The sequence below is a fragment of the Lissotriton helveticus genome, chromosome 6 (genome assembly GCF_964261635.1).
Source record: "Lissotriton helveticus chromosome 6, aLisHel1.1, whole genome shotgun sequence".
In the NCBI taxonomy this organism is placed as follows: Eukaryota; Metazoa; Chordata; class Amphibia; order Caudata; family Salamandridae; genus Lissotriton; species Lissotriton helveticus.
Genome location: NC_136067.1, coordinates 2,044,011,296 through 2,044,036,023, shown reverse-complemented (window position 1 = coordinate 2,044,036,023; position 24,728 = coordinate 2,044,011,296). Strand labels below are relative to the sequence as shown.

Here is a 24,728-nt window from a genome sequence, read left to right as displayed (position 1 = left end):
TGAACCCGAGTCTCACTGCGGAGTTTTGCTTCATGAACTGATTTAATGACTAATGAACTGAACAACGAACTGTGTTTCTGTTAAACTCTTCCTGAACTGAACTTAGACATTTTCAATTAACTTTGCATTTCAATGAACTTTGATTTGCTGAATTAGGAAGATTCCCTAGAGCCAAGGCTGCAGAAGAAGAGTAGGGTTGTCATTCTAGAAGAAGACGGAGTAGGGCTAGGGATGGCTCAAGAAGCTTGCTGTATATGAAACCAACATTGTACATCACCAAAATCAGTTTTGCACAAGTAGAAATGTTCCAGAAAATAAGTCTGCTTGCTGCAATTTCTTCTCTTAACGGTCTGATAGTAGTGAAGCCATGAAATCCTGGTAGGCGTAGACTGATAGTAGCTGGAGTATTAATCATTACTATCATAGTGTTAGCTGCTTTGCTTATAGGATTACCTTTCCCAACTCCTACAGATCCTCTTAGGTCCACCCCCCAACCTACCACATCTATTTGTGCTGTAGACACGTTTCACATTTTTCATTTTAAGCAGTTATGTAAGGATACTACAAATGGAGGTTTTTCTTCAAACACATGTTTTAGGTTGCTTTATGAATATATTGACACAATGGAGGAGAATAATTTCTTTTTTTGCACCCCACTGCCTGCTTTAGTAGCTGAGGGTATTGCATATTACCACTTTCCTCTTATCTATGGTATTACTTGTAGTATTTTGCTTGGTCTTTTATACCAACAGGGTTACTTTGAGTATTACTTTTCGAATTATGATTTTGTCTTTTCAGAAGTTCCAATGTACAAACACTTGAATTCAGACCCTAATGCCAGTGAGATTGAAACAGTTTGGAGTTCAGTGGGGTAGCTACACCTACTGCCACCTGGGGCGGCCGCTATGTTTGCCGCTTGATGCAATTAAGAGCAGGTGTGGCAGCCAACGGACGACTTGTTCCAGGAGGGGAGGGTGGCCGATGGACGACTTGTTCTTGGGGGCGGGGGGATGGCGGTAGTCGACAGACATGACTTGCTCACCTCTGCCTCCCCCAAAAAGTATGCTGCACGGGGCAGGCCGCCTCACCCACACCCACACCCCAGCTATGCCACTGACAGAGTTTCTTTCGCCTGTATTTCAGCTTGCCACTGCTTATGCCCATAGACAGAATTTGACCTGTTCCATGACTGCAATTGAAAAGAAATGTATTTACAAGTTAGACGATAGAAGAAGGGTGATTGGGGAGAGAAAAGAAATGGGAAGAGATCTGAGTAAAGATAAATAGGAAAAAGAAGTAACCTGTATATATTTCATGTCAGTCTAACTTCATTAACCTGTGTGTTTCCCCTTAATATAATTGTAGCAGGCTACCACTTTTGAGCACATTAAGAAATCATATGCATTTGTACTGAATTGAAGAATAATTAATGTAGCCACAATTACTGAATATATTTACACTTTAATGATGTTTGCTCAATTGCTAATGATTAATAATACTGTATTTAACTTGACGTTAAGCCTTAGTTGAGCATTTCACACTTTAAAGTTGCCAGTATGCTGTGAAAATGTTTATGCTATGTATTATACTGATAGCATGGCCTGAGAATGGAAAGTTGGCAGCAGAGATGGAGGAAAGATGGTGAAAGAAGCCTCCTGTACTAGGAAGATGCAATTCTCAAGGCCAATCAGATGTGTGCCTAATTCTGTGAGGATGGGAATTTAGGGTGTTTACCAGCTCCTAGCAAATGCCACCATGGGACTGGCTGCAGACCGTGGGAGTGATATATGGATGTTCTGGAACCTTCTATTGTGCTTTTAATTCATGTTCCATAGGTAGTTACAGCAGGTCATGCCCAGACTTAGAAGAGAGCAGAACTCTGTGTTGGGTTCTTCCCTGAGTGGAAAGCTACATGCTAGACACTCTTTCGTTTACCGTGAACTTCTACTAAGGATCACAGAATGCTGACGCCTTCTTTCCCTTCCTCTTTAGGAATCCCCAGTCTTCTTTCATCTCTTAATTTTGATAGTGTGAGTTTCTTTATGGAACACCTAATTTGTATATTTTGCATTCTTTTCGTATTGATTGTTACCATTTTGTATTTCAGAATACTTAAATTTAGAGGACTTGTTCATCCTAATATCCTTGCTGTATTCATATATTTTCTTAATCAATTCAAATTTCATTGATTGTGATATGACTAATACTTGGATAATAAACCTTTATGGTTCAATGCCATCATCTGACATGGAGAGGTGTGGCGCCGCGGCTAGGGTGACTGACTCTGGAATCTGGGGATCATGGTTCAATACCCAGCACCGGCAGCAGATTAGCCCAGCACCATGTGACTCTGGGCAATAGCTTGCTTAATCTTCCTGACGGCCCCCAGCGCCTAGAGACCCTTACGGGTGATTGTGCGCTTTACAAAATGTGGATTATTATTGTGAAGTCACATCGGTTTCACAGTATTTGAAACGTATTTCCGATGTTAGCTCCGTCTCAACGCTTCAAGTCGACAACTAAAAGTCCATACGACTAGTGGGCGATTAAGTTTGATGATTTTACAAAGAGATTGAGATTCAAATATCCACACTCCAATAATTCTTTATGTGAAATAGTGAATTAACCCGCTAGAATCCCAGTCAGCAGCACCCAGGAGAGGCAGCGAACAATAGAGGCTGCTTATATTGCTCTAATTTTTTTTTTAAACGATACTTCTTTGAGTGTACCTCTCCGGGGCGGCTCTCCCGTGGCTATTCCCTGTGACAGTGGCCATCTTGGACTAGACCCGCGTCACGAGCGGTCAGCGTTCTAGTTGTCTCACGCTGCCCGCCGGCTTCAGGCAAGGCAAGGTTATTTAGCCAGGCCCATTCAGCAGAGCGGCGCTTCTTGAAGCTTGCTTGCTCGCCTCATTGTTTTAAAAATTCTGCATTGCTGTGACTTTCTTTTAGAGGGAATTTGGGGGGAGGATAGGGGGTTCTTGGGGACCTACACAGCCTGCATTTCGTTTGTATTTTAGTTGGCCATTGCTTTGCTACTATTTTGACGTTTCATGTTACCTTGCTCTAATTTTTTTTAAAACGATACTTCTTTGAGTGTACCTCTCCGGGGCGGCTCTCCTGGGGCTATTCCCTGTGACAGGGGCCATCTTGGACGAGACCCGCGTCACGAGCGGTCAGCGTTCTGGTTGTCTCACGCTGCCCGCCAGCTTAAGCCACACCCCTTAAGTCGATCCCAGCCCGGAAGCGCAGCGGGTGCGCCTAAGGCAAGCCCGTCTGCGCCCGTCCGTGCTAAGTCAGCGCTCAGGGCGAGTCACTCTGCCCGGCATGATACGTGCAGTTACGGCAACAGCCTTATCCATTTCACTAGTGAGGAGTTGAAATCCCTTAAACCGCCGGCTTGTTTTTCCCATAGAGTTTGGTCCATCGGACCTTCTAGTGACTTTGCCTGTGTGTGGCTTCAGATTTGCGTCTGAACCTCGGACAACGGCCATACCTGTGAATACTCCAATGGAGGGGACCATCAGCACCTGCCTTATCAATGCTAGATCAGTGAGGAGGGATTGTGTTGATGTTGCCGACCTTATTATAGATAATGATCTAGACATGTTGTTCGTTACAGAGACATGGTTGGATGGCTACTCCAATCCGATAGTTGCCCTGGCCACTCCTGCTGGTTTCAAAGTCCATCGGCTTGATCGCCAGATGGGCAGAGGCGGTGGCCTCGCCATTTGGCTTAGGGACAGCTGGGCCTTGCACAGTGAGTCCTCCTCCCTCCTGGGGATTGTGAGGCTCTTAACTTCAGCGTACAATTTTCCGCCCACTTTACGCTTGGTGGCTCCCTGGTTTACCGACCGCCCGGACCGTCCAAGAGCTTTTTGGACTCTTGTGGGGATGTACTGGCCGAGCGCGCTTTGCGCTTCTCCAGGTTCATATTTCTTGGGAATGTCAATATCCATCTTGACCACGCTGAGGCATCGGATTCCTCTGCCCTGTTGGATGCCTTCCACCTGGCGAACCTCTCTCAAAGAGTCTTGTTTCCTACCCATCTTGGAGGGCACACCTTAGATATTATAGGGGCCAATTTCCCGCTCTTGGTGAAGAGACCGAGACCGGTCGCCTGGTCCAACCATTTCACCATTTTTTTTCTCTTGGGTTTTGCTGAACTCCCCTCGCCCTGCTCGCTGCCATCAGCCCCGGCCTTTAGGAGACCTGACCTAGGGGCTCTCAGGGTCTCTTTGCATGCCTCTCGTCCCTCCCTTTTAGGGGACTTAGAGAACAACGTAGCCCAGTTCGCTGATTGGATCACTGGTTCGGTTGTGTCTCTGTCTGCCCCATGTCAGTCTACGCTGAGGAGAGAGTCCCCCTCCAAACCTTGGTTCTCTCCTAAGCTGAGGACCTTGAAACATGAGTGCAAAATTGCCGAGAGAGCCTGGCGTGTCCGGGGCTACCGTCCTGTTGACAAGAACGCTCTTAGAGCAAAACAAAGGCTCTACTATTCAGCTATTGGAGAGGCCAAGGGACACCACTATGCCTCTCGCATTGAGCGAGTCAAAAACAACTCTAAAGAGATTTTTTCCATCGTTCAAAGCTTCTTGGCCCCATCTGCTAAATCCTTGGCGGCATTTTTCAAGGATAAAATAACCAGTATCCAAGCCTCGCTATCCATTTCCCCAGGGATCCACAGGGTGATGTTAGCCCGCCCTATCAGTAGGATTGAGCCACTCACCATCTTTTCGGATTTTGGGCAAGTCGATCCTGCCAGCTCCCTAAAAATCTTGAAGGCCCTTAAGTCCGGCTCACCCAACGATCCCTGTGCTGCTAGGCTTCTGTCCGACCTGGCTGACATCGTAAATACAGAGGTGAACTTCATGATCAATAAATCACTCTTTACTGCCTCTATGCCTACAGCTTGGAAACATGCCTTGATTCTGTCGCTGCTCAAGAAGCCGTCATTAGACCCTTCAGTGCCTGAGAACCACCGTCCTATCTCGCTGCTACCAAGTTTGGCGAAAGTTTGTGAGAAGGCCGTCACCTTCCAACTCGCCAAGTTCGTGGAGGAGTCTAAAGGGCTTCATCCGGCACAGTCAGGTTTCCGTGCTGCTCACAGCACGGAATCCGCCTTGTTGGAGGTCGCAGAGGCAATCCGGGAGTGTCTGGATGCCGGCGGGAGAGCAGCATTGGTTATGCTTGATCTCTTGGCGGCATTCAACACCGTCCCTCATGCCTTGCTCCTCAATCGCCTCTCTGATATAGGCATTGCGGGCACGTGTCTGCGCTGGATTAGTTCCTTCCTTGAGGGCCGGCAGCAGCAAGTCTGGCTTCCCCCAAGTGCCTCTGCGTCCCTGCCGGTGTCCACGGGAATTCCACAGGGTTCATCACTTAGCCCACTCTTTTTTAACATCTATGTGACTCCTCTGGCGTATCTTGCGGAGTCACTGGGGGCTAAGGTTATGGCTTACGCCGATGATACCCAGTTGTTGTTTACCTGGCACAAGGTGGGTTGGGATGGCCCAACACTGCTTATCCTCCGTTTTCACTGGCTGGCCAATGCTCAACTGAAATGTAATGAAGGGAAGTCTGAGGTGCTGTTGTTTGGCTCCTTTCCTTCGGATTTCAGAGAGAGGCTTTGGCCTCCGGGTTTTCCTCGGCCCTCCGAAAGAACTGGTGCAGTGAAAAATCTCAGCGTCTGGTTCGATCAAAACCTGAACTTTGTGACGCATGTGAAGAAATTGGCCGGCACTTGTTTCGGCATTCTTAAGAGCTTGAGGAAGTTTCTTCCCCTCTTGCCGAGTTCTTCCAGAGAAACAGTGGTTTGTGCGATAATCTTGTCCCGCTTGGCCTACGCCAATGCCCTCCTGGTCGGCTGCTTGGAGTCCCTGGTCAAAAAACTGCAGGTGCTGCAGAACCCTGCGGTCAGACTTCTTATGGGTCTATCTCCCAGAGACAGTGTACGGTCACATCTGGGTGCCCTGCATTGGCTGCCAGTTGAATCACACCTGAGATTCAAAATGCTGACTATTGCTCATCGGGCCCTATACGGCCCCTTATACCTACAAAAGAGATTTGCCTTCTATGTGCCAGGGCGAGTGCTTCGGTCTTCCACCCAATGGCTGATGCAGACCCCTAAGTTTAGGCGTCAGCGTCTCGGTGGCAACTCCTTTGTGCGCAGGGCTGGCCTGGCCTGGAATTTGCTGCCCTTAGCCCATTGATCTTCAAAAAGAATCTCAAGACTTTGCTGTTTTAATCAGACAATCGGACACTTCTTTCTTCAGGAGCTAGCGCCGGGACACTTTAAGTAGCTGTGCGCTCTATAAATTCAACATAACATAACATAGCACAAGCTGAATCGATTTTAAGCACTAGGAGGAGCCTCTATTATCCAGATAAATGCTACTTATTGTTTTGACCTCACAGGGTGAGCAGCTGAGCTATATTTGCTATATTTGCTGGAATTCTAGCCTGGGGTCAGCAAATCTGGGAGTGGGAACTTAACTCACTAAACTATTTTACTGCCTTGGTAATAAATACATTAACAGAATATATATATGTACTGGCATGGCAGTGTGTGCTTAAATGGTAACTGTAAAACCTGCTTTACAGGAGCACTGTGGAAACTTGCCTGGTAATATGTCCTCATACTGAAACTGAAATATCTAGTTGCTGGTACAGAGTGGATAACCCCAATCTTCCTTCTAACATGGACCATAAATTCTATTTTTTTTAAAGTTTTGAGTAATGTTATGTGTTCCCGCCTCTTTTAAAATGTACCATTCTCAGTCAACTCCCCAAAATGTCTTGCAGAATCCATGAGCTCCGATTAATTCTTGGCACGCTTTAACTATCTAACAATGTTGAATGTACAGTGTACGCCCCTAAATCCTTTTAAACATCCTTCCCATCAGGCATTTTATAACAACACCTCTGTTAGGGGCATGTCAATGGCACCTCAATACATCCAGGAATCCTATCTCTGTTGGGGCATTAGAACTTGGGGGTGGCACGGTGCCCTGGTTTTCTTGGATGCCGGTCTGTCTTTCAGGCCTATCAATTTTCGCCCAACAAGTATAGAAAATGGGCTTTGAAATGTCAACATAAAACAACACGTCAGCACAAAACCCCTTGCAGAAACCTTGCACGGATTTTCTGTGCTCCTGAGTAGCATTATCTCTTCATGAGTGCTTCCCATACCTGGATAAAAGACGTTTATATGGGTTTTTGTAGTACTTTGGTGCCACAACTATGTAGAGCTCTAAGACTGCTGTCTTATCCTGCCCTAGAGGTGCAGCATCCCTTTCCTCTTGAAAGGGATAGCTTGCTTTCTACTTTGACTCACTCACTGATCTCAGTCTTGGACCCAGTAATCCCAGACCTCTCTTTAAGCACTGAGGGTAGATCTTTGAGACCAGTGAGCAGTGGAATTGTTGATGACGGAAGTTCCAAATGTGGGAGGCTTGGACTTAACTATCAGGAAATAAGGGTCTCAACAAGTTAGTGAAGTGTGGGTTTTGTAGTGAGAACTTCCTGGGGTGCTTAAGCAGGTGGAAATAGCATGGCTATACCAGTATTAGCCCATATGAAGAATGTGTAGTGCACACCTTGAATCCATGTTACTTGGTATGTCACATATGATGATGGAAAAGACACACAATTGATGGACAGAATGCAGGACAAATCAAACCATTCACCCCCAGTCAAGAGATCTGGGTTAAATCCATCATTCTTTTGCTCACCATGCCACCCCAGTTTAGACCTAGCCATATGCAAATCAGTCTTGACCCTGTGCCTCATGGGAACAGTCCAGCCCGAACTGCGAAGCCAGGTCCTCCCAGGACCAGAAACAAGCAGCCTAGGGCCGGTTTCTGGGTTTCATCCCTCATCAGCCAGGATAGCTTGATTCCAGTGGCTTGGCAGTTCGGGCTGGACTGTTCCCATGAGGCACAGGGTCAAGACTGATTTGCATACAGCTGTGTCTGAACTGAGGTGATGAAGTGAGCTAAAGAACAATGATGGATTCAACCCAGATCTATGACTGGGGGTGAGTGTCTGAAAAGTTTCAGCGCTTCGTTCATCATCTCCTTGTGTTTGCTTTGTTCGCCCTAAGTTGGCAGGGTATGCCCGGACGTGGGTCCCTTGCTCACTGTGCCACTGGATTCAAGGTAGTCTGGCTGATGAGGGCTGATAGCCTGAAACCAGTCCCAGAATGCTTGTTTGGTGTCCAGGGAAGACATAGCATGGCAGTTCGGGCAGGACTGTTCCCATGAGGCACAGGTTCAAGACTGATTTGCATATAGCTGTGTCTGAACTGGGAGGCAAAGTGAGCTAAAGACCGATGATGCATTCAACCGAGATCTGTGACTGGGGGTGAGTGTCTGAAAAGTTTCAGCGCTTCGTCCATCATCTCCTTGTGTTTACATATGATGATGGAACATAGACATGATAAGCAAGTAGTCTTAGGTGTTTGTATCTAAGGATTGCGAGGGAGGAAGGGCATGGGCTTCGGCCCTATTGTCAGCATGATGTTGTCCTTTAAGTGTAACAACAACTGACAAGGACAGTGTGGAACATGGGAAGACCTTAGCTTTAAAGTGAGGTACCTGAAAATTAAACAACAAATGGCTGAAGGGGGCTACCCCAAAGTAACCATTGCCTTAAGAGGGCTGACCCAAACAAACCAATGGCTGAAGGGAGGTGTCCCAAAGTAACCATTGGTTTAATAGTGTTGACGCAAACAAACCACTTACTAAAGGGGGCTGTCCCAAAGTAACCATTGGCTTAAGAGGGCTGACCCAAACAAACCAATGACTGAAAGGGGCTGTCCCAAAGTAACGGTTAGTTTAAGAGGGCTGACCCAAACAAACCAATGGCTGAAGGGGGATGTCCTAAAGTAACCATTGGCTTAAGAGGGCTGACCAATGGCTGAAGGGGACTAACACAAAGTCCCTCTTTGCACAAGCTACATGAGATCAGGCACATAGTTAAATCTGTCTCCAGTCAGATTGAAAAAGAAGAGATCCCTCACTGAGGACATATGGAACAGAAGTCCCAGGGATCTCTGAATCAAGTATTTTGGGAACTCAAGTCAGAACATGCTGAGAATGTGCTGTTCTCAGAAATTTGTTCAGCGATTTCATTCCTAAGGCAAAGTGATCCTGTAAGTGATGCCGCATGAGAGCATAAGCAGTCCAGCGAGGAAAGTTAATATTCACAAGCTACTCTAACAGCCGCAGCTGCGTTGCTTTTGGGACTTTGACCTTAATATCTTTTCAGCAAACACTTCTCCTAAATGCTAAATAAACATATAAATCATAATTTAGTTGACTGGGTATCTGTTGCAGAGATGTATGTGCACCCTTCAGGTCAAAGGTTCAATAAAATGAATACTAGTGCACTGAATTATAATAACACCTGTGGCTACGTGTTCCAGGCCACCGTTCAGTGTTTGATCATGGTGCAATAAATTGTCAATATTGGCCTGTATAGGTGATATATGTCTAAGACCCCGTTCAAGGGGGAGCTATTGGGCAGACAGGGGTTCCTGGACCCCAACCGTTGTGGTTGAGGTCATTTGCCACAGATAAAAAACACATAACCTTTAAGATAGGGTCAGAGGCAATATTTAAAGATCAACCTGGATACCTTGCCCCAAAATACTATAGTCACATACCTAGAGTATTCATGGGTACATACTGAGTGTTCTGTACCCTGTAAACTCTGCAGGAAAAACAATAACAAGATGCACGTTTGTGAAGGAAAAGGAAAAATCTTAAATAAATTTACGGATTCCCAGCACTCACCAAACCTGGTGACATGCTTCATCATCTGGGTCTCTTCTTTTTTAGTCAACCAGTGACTCTAAGGGCTACAACCTTATCATAGTGATGGGGAGCCCGAGGATGTTTTACTAAAGTTGTATGAGCTATTACCAGATGCGAGCGGTTGATTTTATGGGAACTAAGTGCAGTGCGTGGGTGAAAAGTGAAGTTAAAATTGAGTTGTGACAGACCATAACTTTATTGATGTCTCCCACAACTCAAGCTAAAAACAGTGCAAAAAAAGACAGTGTTAACAAATAACTGTCTAAAGTATTCAAGTAGTCAACATGTTTCAACACATATAGACATCCTTCTGCCAGTGCCTTCGTCAGGACCCACCCAATGTTTGCTACTGCAATGTGTGAAAAGCAAATAATTAGTATAAAAACAATAATCTCATTCAAAAAAATGGTTGGTAACGATACAAACAGAATCATCTATGTGTAGGTGTATACTTTCCTTCCTTAGTGATTATCATAAGACTGATGGTGTCTAAAAAGGAATAACAAAAACGTATATCTCAGTACAGTAAGTCCCCTGTATTGTTTGGGGACGTATTCCTGTATTGTTTGGGGACTTACTGTACTGAGATATAAGTTTTTATTATTCCTTTTTAGACACCATCAGTCTAATGATGATCGCTAAGGAAGGAAAGTATACACCTACACATAGGTGATTCTGGTTGTATCGTTACCAACCATTTTTTTGAATGAGATTATTGTTTTTATACTACGGTCCTGCTCCAGGCATGGGAGGAGTGGCTTGCACACTGTTGTGGGCGCTGACTGTTTGCACTCTCCTGTTTTCACCATGTAGGCTGCATGCAGCCTACATGGAGAAAAAGGCCTCCCCACAGACGACTGTGCAGTCGGCGTCCCAGCAAATCACAACACTGCCATTGCAGCATTGTAATTGGCTTAGCGGAGGAGGAGCAGAAGAGGAGAAGCAACGAGGGACCTGAGGCGAAGGTACGTTATTTTAAATTAACCCCCCTCTCCCCGTGTGACCCCCTCCCCACGTCTTCCCCCACCCCCTCAACCGTGAGTCATGCCATTTGCGACTGCTCAAAGCACAAAGGGGCATAATTATGAAGGTTTTGCGTCACCCTTGCACCACGCAAGGAACGCATGGGCGTCAGAAAACCAACATGTGATTTATCGAGGCCACCTCGCGTGGCCCTGTGCAGCTTGATACATCTAGAGTAAAGCCTTACTCTGAGACAGGGAGGTGAGCCATGAGTTGAGTGTTGGTGTTCCTACGTATCTACCCATGGATTCTGACAGATTTTCAGATTTACCAACACGAGTAGATCTGGGAATTCACCAGAATTGTACGCCTCACCACCAGAGGCGCAACAAGGAAAAATATCTTTATTTCTTCTTGTTTCTTCTAAGTGTGTGTGCTGCATTTTGCAGCACACATAGAAAGAGGAAAACAGCTCTCCGGCAGAGGTCTTCAATTTGTGGAGCGCAACCCACAGAATGGCATGGTGAGCAAAAAAATGATGGATTTAGGCCCAGATCTCTGTACTGGGGTGAATGTATGACATTGTTCTGCATTCTGTCCATCACCTGTTGTTTTTGCATTTGTCATCCCGAGTGGGACGGGTATGCTCAGACGTGAGTCCTGTGCTCTCCATGCCACTGGAATCAAGCTATCCTGGCTGAAGAGGGCTGAAAGCCCGAAACCGGTCCTAGGATTTGTTTTCAGTCCAGAGAGGACCTGGCTTAGCAGTTCTGGCTGGACTGTTCCCATTGGGCGCAGCATCAAGACTGATTTGAATATGGCTGGGTCCAAACTGGAATGGCATGGTGAGCAAAGAAACAATGGATTTAGGTCCAGATCTCTGTACTGGGGTGAATGTATGACAATGTTCTGCATTCTGTCCATCAACTGTTGTTTTTGCATTTGTTGTCCTGGAAAGACGGTCACACATTCCCCAGCCTCACTTCTTCCTGAAATCCAAAATGTTTCCTTTGGAAAAAGACAACTGTCCTGGGACGGCTAATTTCGATTGTAAATGCTTCAGCTGAATTTTCATTAATTGAGTCTCCTGTGCTGTGAAAAGCCTGCGTGCCTGTGTGCCTGCTTGCCTGAATGAAATGCAAATGTGCAAATGTAAAGGGTGCTTGGGAGCTGGTTCTGGCTTTAATTGATGGATTCACTTCAAGCTTTGTGATGACAAATACTTGTTTTTGTTAGAGGTAGTGCAGAGTTATCAAATGGGCTATGAAGTGTGTGCTTTTAATCACAATTGTATTTACAAAGCCCTTAGTATCCCTAAGGAGGTGTTGAAGGGACAGTTATGTAAAAATAAAATGCACTTCATACGGTCTGGTATTACTAAAATCTACATTTCGAAAGCACCATTTTATCATAAAACTATGTGCACATTCTGTATCAGTCTACTTTATACTGTGTGTATTGCAGGTATAAAATAATGACTTACATATTCACAGTGCTTTCTGTCACAGGTAGTGACCTCGTAGCACTAAAAATACAGAAGTCACTATTCTCCACTGCATCAAACTAGATTTAATTATGTGACTCTCTGATTACACACAGACGTCTGCAGTGCATTCATTAATAGAGGTGTCATAATGTATTACAGTGCATGGCCCACTGAGTAGCAACTTTCTATTTATTTATTTTTTATTTAAGCTGCCCATTATTCTATATGTAATTACCTGATGGTGAAAAACCTAAAAGACTTAAAGAATATTTTGGGGCTTATTTATGAGAGTCTTGCGCTGCCAGAGCATCTCTTTTTTTAATGCTCCGGCGGCGCAAGCGTCTCAACCATACCTATGAGACGGCGCAAAGTCATCCTGCATGGCTTTACATTGCCTTATACATATGGAGTAAGACACTGCGTGGCTTTATTCTGCTTCAAGGAGGCATTCCATGGGGGGCGTGGCCTGTCGTCAGCCAAGATGGCCGCGTAGACAGTGAGCTCCGCCGAGGCCGGGAGGACAGTCCAGAATATCCTGCAGTGATCTGGGAGTTGTGGCAATATACTTTATCATAAGTCTGCGGGAAGCCTACTGCTCTGAGATGCACTCCTCCCCATAACGCTGGGCACCACAGATGCCAAGAAACATGACGTCCAAGACGGAGGCGCTGCCGAGTGTGAGGGCCGGCGGTGTATGAGTGCGGCTCCCGGGCACCTCGTAACGACGACAGCTGAAGGGAAGTAGCGCCTCCGCACATATCCAGTGAACGCAAGCAATCGAGGTCAATCCCTGGAACCGCTCTGCCATACCCGCTCGGTACAGACCAGGAGCTGGGCGGTGTTGAGTGATGGCGGACCAACGGAGGCGGCGGCCCGAGAGCACCCGGTGGTCCAGTGTAGAGTGGACGCCTGCCGGGAGCAGCGGATCTACGGCGACATGTGACGGTGAGTGAGGGATGGCCCCGGTACTGTGAGGCGTGGACGGGCTCTGATGCTGAGTGGCCGAGGCCCGGGCTGCAACTGGGGGTCCGGGACAAAGACACAGTGCACCGTCTGGTGCCAATAACGAGGAGAGTTTGCTTGGGCCCCCCCCTTGGCTGCTGATGTGGAGTGGTGGAACCTTCCCTGACTCGAGGGCCCGGCAATTGAGATGCGCGTCCTACAACGTGGGACATTAAGGTGCTGGAGGGAGAGGTGTAGAGAGCCCTCGGAGGCCGATCGTAATGTTCCCCGAGCCACGAGTCCCTTGAAAGAGACGGGCCAGCCTAGGAGTGGAGGGGCACCCCCCGAGTGTGCGTCTGGGAGTAGGTGCAGCTATCTGAATCCTTGGTGGAGGGAGTAGTGCCTGACAGTGTGGATAAGGCATTAAACAACTGTGACGCAAGTTGGCCGCCTCCCTACTTATGGCTGACTAAGGGGACCCACTGAGCATCAATGTATTGACCCCATCTGCAAGAGGGTGCTGTGGTGGGAAATTAGTGGCCCATATACCCCGGGGACTTAATTGGACTACCAAAGGTGGTGTGACTAGGTGGGAACAACCTGGGCACCGACCCGTGGAGCACACCCAGACACCTACCCTGGTGTCAATCTATTATCCACAGGTCCTGATACTCTTGGGGGTGAGTGTGGATTGTCTTCTACTGGGCCCGGGACTGCTTAAAAATGAAGCCGAAAGTGGCCCCGTCGGTCCAAACAAATAAATTAGACAAGTATGCTGTTACGAGACAACCACCCTCGGAGGAGGGTGCAACAGGGGGCCAAGCGGACACTTCAGAACCCTCTCTTAGTTCCAGTATGACCACCATTCAGGTGCTGGGTACAACACTTGAAACTAAAATCGAAAAAATCTCATTGGAAATTAATCTGCTCGGGCCGATATGAACAAAACTTCGGAACGAGTCACAGTAACTGAGACGAACATTGCAGAGCTCCAATCCTCCGTGCGTAAACTTGAATAGAGAGTCCAACAGCTGACTCATCAGCACCGCCAGGTGGCCCTGAAATTGGAGGATCAAGAAGGTCGGGCCCGCCGGAACAATAACGGCGTTGTGGGGGTCCCGGAAGGGGCAGAAGGCCCTAGCATGGATCTGTTCCTTGAAGATTTAATATTGAATTAATTAAAGCCCAAACGACTCTCCAGTGGGGAGGGCTCACAGGGCACCGATCCCCCCACTGAAGCCTGGGGCTCCTCCCAGAACAATCATTGCCAGGATCCTTAACTATAGGGATCGGCATGCCATCGTGCAGACGGCGCGACAACAGGGGGACCTCCCTATGAAAACACGATAGTGCGTTTTTTTCCGGACTTTACTCTAAAGGTGCAACAGGAGCAACGCACCTTTGACGGAGTGAAGCAAGCCCTCAGGGACAGGGACATCAAGTACATGATGATCTTCCCGGCTAAGCTTAAGGTCATCGCTAATGGCAGGTCACGGTACTTCATGACTCCATCCAAGGTGCAGGCCTAGTTGGATGCAGCGCGACCACAGAATGGGACACGGTCAAAGAAAGACAATCTACCAGTGACCGAGAACTGGAGGGACACTTGTGAACGCTCACCGGGTTCCTCCGGTGGGCGAGACGGAAAGGACTTGTGTGACATTCGTTCCCAGAGGTCCCGATCTTTGAGTCCAGCGACCTCCCACTTGCAGCGAGAGTGACCTCACAGATGCAGATACTTGATTTGAAGACTGACCACTGTGCCACATAATGTATATTGCTTGAGGGTGGTAAGGGGGTATTGTAGCGAGATTAACCTCACCAATGCAGACATTGATTTGGGGGCTGACTGCTATGTCAAGGACATCGCAGCGAGAAGAATTCCACCGATGAAGATATTAGATTTGGGGACTGACTGCGGTGTTACATGACGTAGGTCATGGGGTGGTAAGGTGAGGGTCCTATCTCACATGACGTATATCTTTTTATTGATTTCTTAGTACAATGCAACTGCTTTTTTCTCCTGGACCGGGGCTGTAATAGGACCTCGCAGAGCCATAAGTTAACGACGCTCTGCAACCCCTATATTAGTTAACAGGTTGTTGGGCGACAAACGCTCTGCTAGTTGGGGATGTGGGTAGCCTACGCAGCAGGGTAGCAGGGAGGGAGGTGGGGGTTCTTCCACGCCAAGAGTGCAGGGAAGTAGGGAGGGGGGTTGTTTGGGGGCTCACAGTTGTTTAATGTTATGGTTATAGCTTCGACAAGACACATTGGCATTGATATAGAGGATACAAAGGCTTATACAAAGGCTTGTTCTAGACTCAATGAGTGCACAGTGTGACAAAAGTGCTAAAATACTGAGTTGGAATGTCAAAGGGCTTGGGGATAAGGTCAAACGCAGTGTTGTCCTGCAGTATATTAAACAGCAGGCCCCTGACATTATCATGCTTCAAGAAACGCACCTGGTGGGAAACTCCTGTAAGGCGCTGCATAGATGGGGATACAAAATGGTGGCACACGCTGGTTTCACAACTAGCTCACAAGGTGTTGGCAATATGATGAGAAACTCATTTCCCCTCGCCGTGAGTTCCACATGGACGGACGATCGGGGAAGATATGTGGGAGTCACGGGTCTGTGGGAAGGACACACCATAACACTCATGTCAGTGTGCATACCACCTGGCCTACAGAATACTACATTTAAAGGCCTGGGCACTTTCTTACTGTCGCTCCCAGAAGGTCTTCTAGTGATTGGAGGTGACTTCAACTCAGTGGCCTCGGGCATGTTGGACCGCCACCCTCCACGTGAGATAGGACCATCTTCTCAATGGCTGCCAGACTTCCTTGAGGCACTGGGGCTAGCTGATGGGTGGAGAACGTACAACCCAGAAAGAATCCAACACACTTTCCACTCCGGGGCCCACCACAGCCTTTCCCGTATAGACAACATCCTAGTCCCCGCTTCACAAGTCACTCACATTCATGAAATCAGACACTTAGCCTGGGGCATCTCCGATCATTCTCCGGTGTGGGTGCACATAGTCCTTAGCCAGGCAAGGGTGGGGAGAATTGCCCCCATTAACCCGTGGTACCTCCGGGATCCTGTAATCCGTAAAGACCTTGTCAAAGCCATAGATAATTACTTTCAAGAAAACGAGGGGACAGTAGACTCCTCCCAGACCCTGTGGGAAGCTTTTAAGTCAGTAATACAGGGGCGAGCCCTGTCCCTAATAGCAGGGATGAAGAAAGACAGACAGAAAGAGATCTCAGAAGCTGAGGCAGAGATCTACCGGTTGGAAGGGGAACTGGAGACTGAGATTACACCAGAGAAACTACACTTGCTGTGACTTAAACAAGCGATTACAAGGCTTTAGCAAATGATAGGGCCAAAAGTATGGGGAGGAAAAAATTGGGCAGAATATACGATCGGGGAGATAAGGCGGGGAAACTAATCGCTTGGCTCGACAAAAAGGAGTTGGCAAGTGGACTGGTTCCAGAACTCAGGGGTACGGGTAGTATTTCCATAACTGACCCACAAGATATCGCAAATCAGTTTGCCAGCCACTTCAATACTGTGTACACGACTGTTGCACCCTATACTGAGGATGACTCTCACAAATGACTACATGACATAGCGCTCCCCACACTTTCTGAAGAAGACCGTAACTTTTTAGAAAGCGACAACGGACAAACTAGCGCAGACCATTAGATCGCTACACTCAGAGAAGGCCCTTGGTCCCAACGGTATACCCATTGAATTGTACAAACTCGGGCCTGACAAATTAGCTCCATAGTTAAAAGCCATGTTTGATGAAAGCAAGGAGCTGGGAATATTACCAATGGACCAAAGGGTAGCTACATTAGTAACCATTCATAAGGAGGGTAAACCCACGACTGATTGTGCCTCTTACAGACCGATCTCGCTCCTAAATGTAGAGCCCAAAATTGTAGCCAAGCTCCTCGCGAATCGGTTAGTCAAAATAATTGGGGGACTTGTACACCCTGATCAGTCAGGCTTCATGCCACACCAAAACACAGCACTGGAGCTGCGCAGAGTGCATGGGGTTCTGGGGAGAGCAGCTACGATCCAAGAACCAGCTATAATTGTGTCATTAGATGCGACCATTGTATTTGATACCGTCGTATGGCCATATCTCTTGGCAGTTCTTGCAAAAATGGGGTTTGGTCCGGGCTTCACTCAGTGGGTGCGCCTCTTGTATTCCGAGCCCAAGGCGCAGGTCGTGGTCAACAATAAAAAATCAGATACATTTACAGTGAGTCGTGGGACCCGTTAGGGGTGTCCTCTTTCCCCTCTTCTGTTTGCCCTAGCCTTGGAACAATTAGCAGCATGGATTCGGAGGGATCCAGTAATACGAGGTCTGCGTTGGTCCCCTGACTGGGAGGACCGTATCTCACTATACGCAGATGACATATTATTGTACTTGGCATCCCCCAGGAAGTCCCTGGTGGTGGTCCTGGACATTCTGGCAATCTTTGGTAGATACTCTGGGTTCTTCATCAACTGGAATAAGTCCCTCCTGTACGACCTCAAGGGAGACCCTCTCTCTCCACCGTGAGACTTTCCTATTCAAATTAGCTCAGTGGGCTTCAAATATTTGGGAATCTTTATCTCCTTGAACCAAACACTCCGTTTCAATCACAACCGTCTCCCTCTGCTACAGATGCTTAAACATAATATAGCCAGTTGGAAAACGCTTCCTCTCTCGCTGCTGGGCAAAGCGGCTCTCTTTAAAATGATGTTGTTACCCCGTCTTTTATATGCCTTGCAGAATTCTCTAGATTCTGTCCCGATGACGTACTTTAAAGAAATTGAGGGTCTCCAGAGGGATTTGTTGTGGGACGGGAAGCCTTGCATTGCATTGAACAAGCTCACACTGAATTGGTATGACGGAGAAATTGGCCTCCCAGATCTCAAAAAATGCTACTGGGCAGCGCATCTTGCGGCCATCAATCACGGCACATGTGGTCGCCCCGATGATCCCGGGTATACTATGGACAGGTGGCTCCTCTCGGGAGGGAATTATAACAGGGGACTCTATTCAAATCCTAACCATTACCCACTGACGGCCCCAACTAAGCACTAGATCCACACTTGGCATACCGCCGCTAAAGCCCAAGTATGGGGGCAGAAACTTAAGTTGGCAACCCCCTTATGGGACTCTAAAAAGCTGGGTAATCTATGGAAGTGGAAAGGATTTGATAGGTGGGAACTCATTGGGATCTCTCAACTTAAAGAAATGTGGGAGAAGTGCGAAGTGAAGACATTTGCCTCTCTACAGTAACAACATGAACTAGCTGACTCAGAGCGCTTTCGATACACGCAGGTCCGCCATGCGATGCAATCACACCTCCCTAAAGGCTCCTCCCCCCTGAATCCTCCCCGTTGGCAGATAGATTACTAGATGGTCATCTACCTGAGAAAATCATATCATTAACTTATAAGAAATTGATTAATACTAAGGCGGATCACCTCCAGCCACTACAGGAAAAGTGCGTGAATGATGGCATCGAACTGGACGATTTATTTATTTATTTATTTATTTATTTTACCGTTTTCTATAGCGCGAACAAGACCCGTGGGTATCAGAGCGCTTAACATTCTGTGATCAAGTTACAAACATAATATATATATCAATTTAGATCGTAAACGTTTGATATCGTGGAAAATACCAATGTGATGGAATTGATTGCGATTTAATTGCACTATTCTGAGATAGTATTTCTTCAAAGATCAGTCAGTCAAATCCTACTCCCATATAAGGTATACTGTCAAACAATCCGCGTCACGTCTTCAGTAGCGTATGTTTTGTTATGGGATGAACTTGCTCATAAGAAAATTCTTAATTTCTTTCTTGAATGTTATCGTGTTTTTGATTTTTCTGATGTTTGCAGGAAGGGTGTTCCATATCCTTGGAGCTACTCCTGAGAATGTCCTCTCATAAGTTTTTTTCTTATTAAAAATAGGTGGTTTCAGGAGTAGATAATTTGTACTCCTAACAGGTCTGTTTCTTCCTGAGATTTCTATTTTGTGGGCTAGATATTTAGGTGTGTTGTGATGAATCGCTTTATGGGTGATACATGCCATTTTCATCTGTACTCTAGCTTCGTACGGTAACCAATTTAAGGTCTTCAGGTGAGGCGAGATATGATCAAATTTCCTGGATCCAGTAATAAGCCTTGCCGCTGAATTGAGGCAAGCTTTTAGAGGTGCTGTTGAGATTTTTGGAAGGCCAGCAAATGTAGTACACCCATATTCTATCCTAGAGACAACCAGAGATTGTACAGCTAGTTTCAAGTCTGTCTCCGTTAAAAAGGATTTCATCTTCCTTAGATAGTTCAAATGAAAGCGGGCGTTTTTTGCCATAGATTTAATATGTGTTTTCATATTGAGGTTCTCATCCAATGTGATTCCGAGAGATTTTGCTGAATCTACTAGAGTTGGGATGCAATTTAATGCTGTAATCATTTTAGACCATTCTTTCACTAATGAATTGTTTTTTTGAGGTGTGATGAGTAAGAATTCTGTTTTGTCAGCGTTGAGCTTGAGATGATTGTTAGTTAACCATTTTAGCGATATTTTGAGGGCGTCGTTCATTGTGGTTATGTCTTCCAGGCTAGCAATCTTGATGTAAAGTTGTGTGTCATCTGCGTACATGTGGTAGGATATTTTCGAATTCCGCAGAATTTCTGTGAGAGGTTCGATATATAAGTTAAACAGTGATGGAGATAAGGTGGATCCTTGCGGTACTCCGAGTGTGTTAGGGCAAGATGGCGAAAGTGCTTGGTTTACTAGAAATCTCTGCGTTCTGTTCTTTAAAAATGATTCGAACCATTTCAGTACTGTGCCAGATATTCCCATCCTATCTTGCAGTCTGTTCAGTAATTTTCCGTGGTTAACTGTGTCAAATGCTGCTGACAAGTCTAGGAGGATGAGTAGACAGGATTGATTGCGATCTAGAGCTTGAAGAGCATCATCGACAATGTTTAGGATTGCTGTTTCCGTACTATGATTTGCTCTGAATCCAGATTGGCAGTCATCTAGCAGTGCGAAGTTGTCGATATGTTGACTCAACTGATTCTGTACACATTTTTCTATGAGTTTAGCAAGAAAAGGGATGTTGGTCACTGGGCGATAGTTGTTTGGATCTGTTGGGTCCGCTGTGGGTTTTTTGATGATCGGGACGATGAAGAATGGCAACAGGCGGTATCCTCCCCTAGAGTGGTGGCAATCTCAGCTAGACTCAGGTTAGTGCAGCTCAAAGTTTTCCATAGGCTGTACATTATGGGGCCTTGTCTGGTACAAATGGGTAGGGCTGAGGGAGGAGAGTGTAGGCGAGGGTGCGGCCAAGAAGGCACATTCATACACATTATATGGGAATGCGAACACATGCAATCCTATTGGTGAAAAGTATATGACATACTAAGTGGCGTACTCACATTAGTCCTCCGCCCAGAAGCACGTAGATGCCTCTTGAATATATGGGAGCTTACTGATCTGAATAGTTACCAAACACAGTGGGCTACATTGGGAGTAATGTTGGCAAAGAGGAATATTGCACAAATGTGGGGAGCGGCGCAACCACCCTCAGTAGAAGCCTGGGAAAAAGACCTCGACTGGTGCATGTATAGAGAAAAGACTGTGTACACGGCCCGGGGTGCCCTAAAAAATGGTCCCAAATTTGGAGCCCGTGGAACTCTTATCGAGGGGATATCTGCAGCCCACCAAGTAGCATTGATCAGGATGATTTCTCTACCCCGTACCCTGTCCTTGCAGTATAATGTTGCAAAGAGCTGTTACTCATTGTCTTCACTAAGTAAGAATGTTCTGATGCCTCTGTACTGTATATCTATGTCAAGAATGTTAATAAAAAGAAATATGAAAAATAAAAAATAAAAAATAAAAAAGGAGGCGTTCCATGGGCATTGCGTGGGGGTTTCCCCACATCACCCATGGATTTTGCTGCTGCCCTAGATTAGCTAAATTATGTAAACCTTGGGCAATGCCAAAACCTTATGCCACATAATGGAATGAGGATGTTTTCATTTCTCCTTGTTTCTTCCTCTTTCCACGTGGGCTGCATTCTGCAGCTCAAAAAAAAGAGGGAAACGCCTCTCTGGATTGTTTCAGTGAAGGAAGGTGCCCTTTAATTTGCAACAACAATCCTGCCTATGTTGGTGCTGGGCAGCAACTTGTGCACAAATGCAAGGGAATAGGACAGGAATGCACTGTGTTTCATAAATACAGTGAAATCCTGCCCTTTCACATTGGCGCGGCGCAGCAAGTATACTTACAGCGCTGCTCTACGCCAATTCTTCATAAAGGAGGCCCTTTGTTTTTAGCGACATCATAGACCACGCCCACACGCTCACTCACCCTTGGTTGGCTAAACACGGTTTATTATTATTTCACCAATGTAAAAATGATTTGTTTTTGGGAATTGGAGTGGATATGGTTGTCGAGAGTTGTTGATGAAGAAGAGTACCAGGTTCCAGAAATGTTTGTCAAGGTGGGGGCAGGGCCGGACTGGCCATAGCGGGCACCGGGCAATCCCCCGCTGCGCCGCACGGGTGGGGCAGTTTTGGGCCCCTGGGGGCCATTTTTGTTACTGGCTGATTTTTGTTACAGGGCCGTTTTTGCAGCATAGCTGCAAAATCGGCCCTGTACCAAAATCGGTCGAAAAACCGGCCCCGGCAAAGAGCTCGGCGGCACCTCCAAAAGTGGGGAGTGGGGGGAGGCCGAGCACTTTGCCAGGCCCGGTTGTGGTTTCAGTCCGGCCCTGGGTGGGGGTCCTAACGCCTAAAACCTTTTGACAAGGTGGTCTCGGCATCAAAAAGTTTGAAGACCTCTCCTCTAAAGATTGCGTTTGTGCAGGAAGGAGCCCCTCCCTTCTCAAAATCAATCCTGCCAACGCAAGCACCCGTGCAACATGATGGAAGGATGCCTGCGTTGGCGCTAGGCAGCCAAAAGTGCCCCAGCGCTAGGAAAGGACAAGAATGTGATGTACAATGGTAAATACGTTGCATTTCTGCCTTTTCTGTTTCACGCAGCGCAGCCACGTGACTGGCTGCGTTGCGTGAATTTTTGATAAATATGGGCCAAAGCTCTGGATCCCTGAAGTATGTTCATATGATCAGAGGGCAGGACAGACTACTAGAGTGGGCGACTTGAGACAGACCTCCTGCAGCGGCTGCACGGTGCATCCCTCCTGGGAGGAAGGCCAGGATTTCTCTCGCAATCCAGAACGAGCTTGAATAGGAGGCAACCGCTGGATGACCAGCAGGGCTCGAGTCATGGTACCACGCGGGTGGACGGCGTCCCCCCACTTATTTTACCAGGAGCTCGATTACTGGTCTGGAGCAAATGGAGCCACACATTCACTCTTTGGCCTCTCTGGGGCGGGATCGGAACTCATTCAGAACGCTGCTCACGCGCTGGCTTCACTGATGCAACCGCATCTAAGGGTTGAACGAGGGGAGGCAATGAGTCTGATGGTGCAAGCCACCTTTCGTGACATCACTTCCTGTCGTGACGTCAGTGTCCCCCTCACTTCTTTTTTTAGGACTTGTGCCCTGTTGACCAGGAATTTAACCGAGGTCCCTTTACCTGAGTTTACCCTCGCTCCCTAAATTTAATTTTGCCACAGTAAAATGTATGTTACATTACATGTGAACCTCAGCAGGTCGGGGCAGACCTTGTTGTCCCAGCAGGCAGGGTCTTTTCCCGGGACCAGGAACTCTCTCTCGTAGTTACATTTAGTTTTGGGCAGTTATGTGCCTTCCATCCTTGGGCTGGCTGGCTCCTCGTGCTGGCGGTCACCGGCGTACGGCACAGCCCGAGGGTCAAAACACCTAATGCAAGGGGAGGGTGAAAAGGCCCGTCTTTATGGGCACCCCTCCAAGTGCACAGCACTCCTCCGGTGTAAATAAATTCGAAATATCTGAATGTATGAGTATAGCAACGTATAAAAACTTTACACAAAAAAACACACAAAAAATCAGGAAACGGGCCGTTTACCTGTGGAAGGAGCGGTCTCCGGTGACTCAGCCGCCGGGCCCATCCTTCAAGGAACTATGAGGAGAGATGAAGGAATCCAAGCCCTCGGTGAGAAAGATCCAGACCCCTTCCTGCAACTCAGCTCGACCCGCAGCATCTGAGAGAGCCTAGAATGCACAGCAGGGCGCTAGCGCCCAGAAGCCGCGGGGTTCACTCGGTGCAAGGCGCTATCCGGTCTCCCCTGGCAGGTGAGGCACCAGCAGGGTGCGGTTCAGCTGGGGGAAGTGCGGTGCCGCCGGGCCCTGGCACAGTGACGAAGAGAGGGGAAATAAACCTCATAGATTCCGCCCCGGAGGGAGGGGGCGGGGAGCCGGGCAGATTGCACTGAGAGCGATTTATTGGTGCAGTCTGCCGGCCTGTGCCCGCACTGCCGATATCACAAGATCTGCATTCATCGTCTGCACCTGGCAGCACTCCGTACAAAAGTATCACCAAACCTACGAATAACTTGCCCTTGGACACCCTTGCACCCTGTGATTCGGGGCAAATCACTTCATCTCCCCGTGCCCAAGGAAAATTATTGTGTCCATCTGTAACGTAACTGGTGCTCATGTAAAGCGCTCAAATCTCCAGGTCGACTTGGCGCTATATAAAACTGCAAAAAGAAAAAAAAACAGTTTCTGTAGAGAACTTTTTGTAGGTTCACCCTGCAGCCTCGCTCTCTGACCCTATTTAAGAAATTCAAAGCTAGAATAAACTGTGAGTGAGACCCCTCCACCTCTCTACAACAGTCGTACTTTATACTTCGGAAGGAAAGCGTCGCAGGTACCCCTAAAATGAGTCATTTAAGAAGAGGTGCAGGTCACCCCTGTGTTACCTGGGAGTTCTTCTGTGGGCACGTCAGTGATACCTCTTTATTGCATGCATTGTAAATGACGTACGGTCGCACGACGCAGCGCTGCCGGGTGTCTTCTATGTGCTTTAAATATTACAATGGAGGTGCCTGCTTCGCACTGCGCTTGCTGCACACTTGTCAGCAGCCCGCGAGGTTCATCCTCCTGGGGTTCATGAGAAGACTCCCCTTTCTTGGCCACGTGGTGCTGCCTCCTCTCACGCCACAGCTGGGGAGTGACAGGACTCCCCCCCTCCACCGCACCCCCCCCCCCTCTCTGTTCCCGGCTGCCGCACATTCTTGAGCCCCGGCCCTCGCCCACCCTCCTGTGCTAGACAGCCCCGTGCATGCCTGGACAGTACTGCCTCGCCCCGGGAGAAGACAAGCCCCGCCCACCCGAGGATGGGCCGCCCGCTGCCAAACCCCGACGCGCTTCGAGGCACACGCAGCGCTATCTCCGGCAGATACCTGCGCTTTACCGCCCTTCAATTCTGCTATCAAGTCAAGTCATAACATTTATATAGCGCACTACATACCCAGAGGGTTTCAAGGCGCTTAGGAAGGGGAGTAGGATTATTTGTCAAATATCCATGTTTTAAGCTGCTTTCTGAAC

General features: G+C 47.5%; 1 protein-coding gene across 2 annotated transcripts in view; it reads right to left on the bottom strand.

Annotated features, from left to right (window-relative positions):
• Positions 1-23,676, bottom strand: part of LOC144762012 (sterile alpha motif domain-containing protein 12-like) — a 101,317-nt gene extending 77,641 nt beyond the window's left edge. Inside the window, exon 1 of one of the 2 annotated variants that reach the window (XM_078647175.1) lies at positions 23,245-23,676. The gene's annotated coding sequence lies outside the window, so the exon portion shown is untranslated. The remainder of the gene's footprint in view (positions 1-23,244) is intronic. The other variant, XM_078647176.1, reaches the window with a different exon arrangement.
• Positions 23,677-24,728: the final 1,052 nt, after the last annotated feature.